The following is a 6,339-nucleotide window of genomic DNA, read 5'->3' on the forward strand; positions in this document are numbered from 1 at the left end:
TCCGCAGTGGTACAGGGGATCCACTACCGCTTATACTGACACCTGCTTGTATCTCTATAGATACCCTCTGCCTGGTTGTAGCAGTAAATATAATCTCTAGTTGCATATATGTGCACTGCCTGATATATAGCTTTATATGTAAATGCAATATACCTGCTTGTATCGCTATAGATGCACTCTGCCTGGTTGTGCCTTTTTATATACATTATGCTTCAACATAACTTTATACTGTATTTGTGCTATGAACATGTAAGGCGGAAAGTACATTAGTTATGCTAGAACCTTATAACATGTGATTCAGCTGCTGCAGAACTTCTTCAGTTAAATCCAAATCAACTAATACAGTACCTCACTTTCTCCTAATTTAGCCGAATCAACTTTAAAAGACTTTGTCTACCATTCCTTTGGCTTCTCTATTGCTATGATGGCTATAGTGAAATGGGTTTTCCACTTTTAGCAAATAAATGATATTCTTTGTGTAATGAGAAGTTATACGATTTTCCAATATACTTTCTTTCAGTTCATAGTTTTCTAGATCTCTGCTTGCTGCCATACAACAGTAATATTCATTGTTTACTTCCTATGGATAAAAAATGGTCCATGGTCATGTGATGTCACACAGGTGCACCCCAGAGAATAAACAAAGCTCTATGATATATAATAAGCTGTACATCTGTGTGACTTCACATGACCATGAATGAAGCTTCCTGTGGAATGACTGCAAGCAGAGATCTAGAAATCAGTGAGGACTTCATAAAGAAAGTACATTGGAAAATTGTATAACTTTTTATTACACAAACAATATCAATTATTTGCTGAAAGTGGACAATCCCTTTAAACGTTGGCTGACCCCCCACCTACTTCCAATAACTCCAGAATGCCGTAGTGTTCCAGGATGCAAGTTCCACCGGCCAATCCTTTAGTTAGTTGGAACGGGACCTTGTTTCTTGTGACCAGGCCCTCACTATATAAGGATCTTGTTTAAATTCTAAGTTTAATTTTGCTGGGCAATCTGCAATATCAATTAATTTAATTTTTATTATTCTTCTCAGTGTGGATATTAAATAATTAAAGCAAAATCAGTTCCCCATTTTTGCAACGCAGTTACTGGTCCATTAGTTGTTATCGCTGCTGGAGTGAAAGTGTCATGTGACTGTCATGTGACTGTCATTATGCGCAGTCACAGAAGCTGTAACATCATTGACCCTGCTTCTGAGACCGTCATGGCCAATCACAAAACCCTGAACCCTGGAAACCCCTTTTAAGGCTGTGGTCAGCCAGACATGTACATTTTGTATGGCAAATTGTATGGAGTCTATATTGCCCCTTGTGTTCTCTGCACTGAGCACATACTTCTTGTTATATGTATTTTTATGTTTCTTGGCCAAAAGAATTGATTTCCCTCTGTACGTCCCTCCATTTTATTGTGTCTTGTTGTCTCTTCCTGTGTTGCTTTCTCCAGATGGCCATCGCTCTTGTACCAGATGTCTCGGTGTGACTGAAGATCTTCTTCTCCTGATGTTTGGCCACAGCTGATAAATCCATCATCATATTGTGATTTGGGATTTCTCTGTTGATAGCTTCTCCATGTGTGGCCAAGGAAACCGTCTGTAGGACTGGATGGAAGGAGGTGTTGCAATAATTTCCAAAGTTCTGATCTTCCTTGTGCTTCACACTGGATCCTTGCTCTTTCCTGGATTGTTGTAAATCAAACTATTTCCCATACAAAAGTGAACTCCCCAAAAGACTAAAATTTGGACCTTGACATTTATAGTCTACAGAACTGTAAAAGTTCCCTGTTTTTTTCTAGGAGCGCGGGACACTCAACCAATAACTGTGAGCCATTCATTGGCACGCACCCTAAGATGCAATCTTCAAGAAAGCTGTAGACCACAGTCATAAGATCTGCATACTTAAAGGAAATCTACCATTTGTTTTTATGCATTATGAACCAAACATATCTTGAGAATGCTGTAGCGACACTGATGCAGAAACATATCTTGTTTAATCCCTGATCTGAGTGGTTTTGCTCAAAAAACAATTAAAAAATTCAGGATGCATGCTGGCTGCCTACATAAGCACATTCAGCTTCTTGAACTGTCCAGACGGGACTAATCAACCAGAGCTGGAAGATGGTGCAGCGATTGATTACTTCTCCCTGTGAGGGACAACACAGTGATTACATCATTCTCTGCAGCAGTGCATAATTAGGGTAAGAGGATAAGTGCAGAGCCAGGCACAGGAGTGACAGAGCTTCATTATCATAATTTTATAATTGTTTTTTCAACAAAACCACTCAGCTCAGGGATTAAACAAGATCTGTTTCTGCATCAGTGTAGATACAGCATTTTCAAGGTATGTTTGGTTCATAACGCATCAAATCAAATGGTAGGTTTCCTTTAACTGGAGTTTTTCAGTATTTTGGAAAACCCAGAAGGAACCGGAGCAAAAATGGTGAAATCAAGTGTGTCCAACTAGAAATGCAATGGGGTTATGTATCCCACTTCCACCATCCAGTTGTCACCTCAAACCATGGGACATCACTTCCTCTCAGGATCCTTTTACACTAGGATTTCCCAGAGCATGTTCTGCGCTTGTGCTTGACGTTCAGAGCTCACATTGCACTCGGTCCCATTGTATTCAAAAACTGATGAAAAATAAATTGTGGACAATTGTATGTAGTCAGCAATTTAAGAGAAGCCCTTTTCTATATGTGGTCCATCAGGTTAGTTTCCCAAAAACCTAAATTCAGCGTGATTTTGCTTATAAAAAAAAAAAGACTGAAACTACTACTCAGCAAATGTGAACAAAGATTAAACTTTTTTCATAGTAAAGCAGACTGATCTACAAGTGAAAGATTATTCTGATACTCTGCTAAAGAATGTATGCGTCCCCTAGTGGTGGAATTTGATATTATTTGTCAGAAACATAAAATATACTGTATAATGATTTTTTTTAATAAATGGTTTTATTTTGGGAGGTTAAGAAATTAGCCAAACAGCAGAGGATGGGACTATGAGTATATACCACCACTCACGTGTATATAGACTGATACATGCTACTTTTTATAGCTTGACAGTGATAGGGATTTTTATGCAGGGCCCCAACAGCCCTCTTGACTTTTGTAAGGTGAGTCCTAATTAACCCATGGTTGTCCTGGTACCAGGAACTTTAACATAAAAACTAAGACATGTCAATCTCTTAGTGTATGAAAAGATCTTCTCCTCTTTAATAATCAAAATGTATAATATATAACAGACAGAAGAATCATCAAAGGGGCGTGAATAGTATACTCCAAAACTATTGGTCATCAGCACATTCTGGGGAAAAAAGTTAATTAATTGTGCTCAGTTCTCAGAGACCTTGTACACAGATATTGTTTATATTAATTTCCTCTGCCAGAAGGTGATAAGTGGCTCCAGAATCCTAATATCATGCAGCTTCGAGGACAGACTGGCTTCTCATCACATGTCAAAGGGTATTAGCTGACAGGCGAGCAAACAGGTTACATAAAATGAAGTTTGAATCATGACATTAACTTGACAATGGTCAGGGAACATGGCCGCTGTATCTAAGATGGCGGACAGTAGTCAAGATGGCGTCCGAAACCAGTGCGACCTCCTTAACAACAGACATGAGAAGATGAGATTCTGATGAGAAGCTGCGGAACAATCAGATGCTTTAGTATACAGACTGATGGCCATGATGAGACACTGCTCTTCTGTATATACACCAGAATATGAGCAGACCCCACAACATACAGGAACACACGTGATGAGACCCCACAGTATGATGTGATGCTGCTGTACCGCTTGTTTAAAATGAAAAACCCACAATTGTGACAGAAATTACTTGAATCTGACAAAAAAAAAATAAAAAATACATTAATTTATTATTCATTTATTCATATAAAAAATTAACACATGAAAGACAGACTGTTTTCAACTAAGCTTAAGCATAAAAATGAATCTAATGAAACAGTCCTGGACAGAAACGATGCATCCCTGAAAAAAATGTGAGCAAAGGGACGTGTTAAATCCGGCATCACAGGCTTCTCCAATCTTGTAATCAGTCAGTGGCCAGTGTCTAGGGCTCCAGCTCCTCCCCGCGCCGCAACCCAGGGCTCCAGCTCCTCCCCGCGCCGCAACCCAGGGCTCCAGCTCCTCCCCGCGCTGTATCTAGGGTACAGCTACTCACTGTGCTGTATCTAGGGTACAGGTCTGGTGACATGGTGTGTAGCACACTCAACATTGACCAGAGTTGTCTAAGGAGCGCAGAGAAGAAATGGGTAGCTTGATGGTCCTGTGACCACCATTGCACAGATTATTCCTAAATTCAAGATCTATGGCCTGTATCCGTTGCCGCCCAGGGAAAATTGATGACAAATCAAAAAAAACGAATATGGCTGGGTTCACAACACCCTATCTGCCATACATTCTAAGGACACGTCAGGGGGATTCCAACGTGTCCGTATAACATATGGCACAGAAATATACCGATGTATGCTTATACAGAAGGATACTTTGCCCGGGGACCCTCCTTCCCCTGAACACAGTGGTGTATCCACTCGGCAAGGAGGGATGCAATACATTGCTTTAAATTCCCCATAGGCTTCTATTGCCTATACTGAGCTAATACATTGCTAAGCAGGATGGAAAAACGTAGCTTGCTCCAATTGCCTCAAAAGGTTGTGCAACAAAATATTAAGTTAAGGGAACAATCATTTCTGTCCAGATCCGTTTCATGGGTTTTATTTATTTATTTTTTTTAATTCAGTTGAATGATGGTTGGAATCCAACGTCTGCCATTTCATTTGTTCAGTTTCAAAGAAATGTTTATTTTTTACTTTTGTCGGATTCAAGTTATTCCGGTAACATTTTGGGTTTTTCTTTTATTAAACGAGAGGGACCAACAATTTTATCCACGTGTGTAGATTGATGGACAAATGTGACGAGACGCTGCAGCACACGGACAGAAACTCGCGACGAGACGCTGCAGCACACGGACAGACACTCGCGACGAGACGCTGCAGCACACGGACAGACACTCGCGACGAGACGCTGCAGCACACGGACAGACACTCGCGACGAGACGCTGCAGCACACGGACAGACACTCGCGACGAGACGCTGCAGCACACGGACAGACACTCGCGACGAGACGCTGCAGCACACGGACAGAAACTCGCGACGAGACGCTGCAGCACACGGACAGAAACTCGCGACGAGACGCTGCAGCACACAGACACACTCGCGACGAGACGCTGCAGCACACGGACAGACACATGTGACGAGACGCTGCAGCACACGGACAGACACATGTGACGAGACGCTGCAGCACACAGACAGACACATGTGACGAGACGCTAGACTGTGTAGACCAACAAATACGAGGAGAAAACAAAACCCTAGGCTGCTCTTTGAGGGTGCCTCCATACGTTCAGTTTTTGAAGCCAAAAGCAGGTGTGGATCATAATGGGGGAGAACATATAATTGGGAGAAGCTGCTCCTCCTCTTTTTTTCACGCCACTCCTGGTTTGGACATCGTAAACTGTATCTGAAAAACTGAACAGATGAACGCACAGGGGAAGAGTAGCTCATATTCAAGTGTTCCCTGGATTACCTGGTGGTCTGTAATACATCAGGATAAAATGACCCCCACACTGCATGACATTATCCTGATCTCTCTTTTCATGTATTCTGTATAATATTGTGAACAGCTGCAACAAAAAAATACTCTGCTTTCGGGCGATGTCCTCACTGATAAGACACCCAATAATGACAACGCCCTGCTAGTGCCCTCCGCCCCATCCATTATCACACAGCACAAGCTCAGGTTATCTGTCCCCATTGATAAAGTCTCTGCATTGTACTTTGGTCAAGATGCCACATTGTATCCATAGTCATTATATAGTAAAAAACTACCTAATTAGCAAAACACGGACCGGATAGTCCTTTTCTTTATCCAGTTTGGGCCTAAAACATGGTGTGAAATGGGTAGTAAAAGTTTTCTTTGAAAAGAAAAAAAAAAAAAAAAAAAAAAAAAACAGCAAAACTATAGAACAACATATAAGCCAAAGACAAAAGTGTAAAAAAATATAAAGAATTATTATTATTAATATGCCATAATAAGGCGCACCATCAATAAATGCCTGCTAAAACGTCTAGGTTCATATATAACAGGGGTCCCCAAACTTTTTACATAGGGGGCCATTCACTGTCCCCCTCAGACCGTTGGAGGCCCGGACTAAAGTTTAAAAATAAATATCAGTACATGTGACCGCTTTAATGAATTAATTGGGATAATTAATTATTAAATATACTGGGACCCCTCTCCATTA

The sequence above is a fragment of the Engystomops pustulosus genome, chromosome 10 (assembly GCF_040894005.1).
Source record: "Engystomops pustulosus chromosome 10, aEngPut4.maternal, whole genome shotgun sequence".
Lineage (NCBI taxonomy): Eukaryota > Metazoa > Chordata > Amphibia > Anura > Leptodactylidae > Engystomops > Engystomops pustulosus.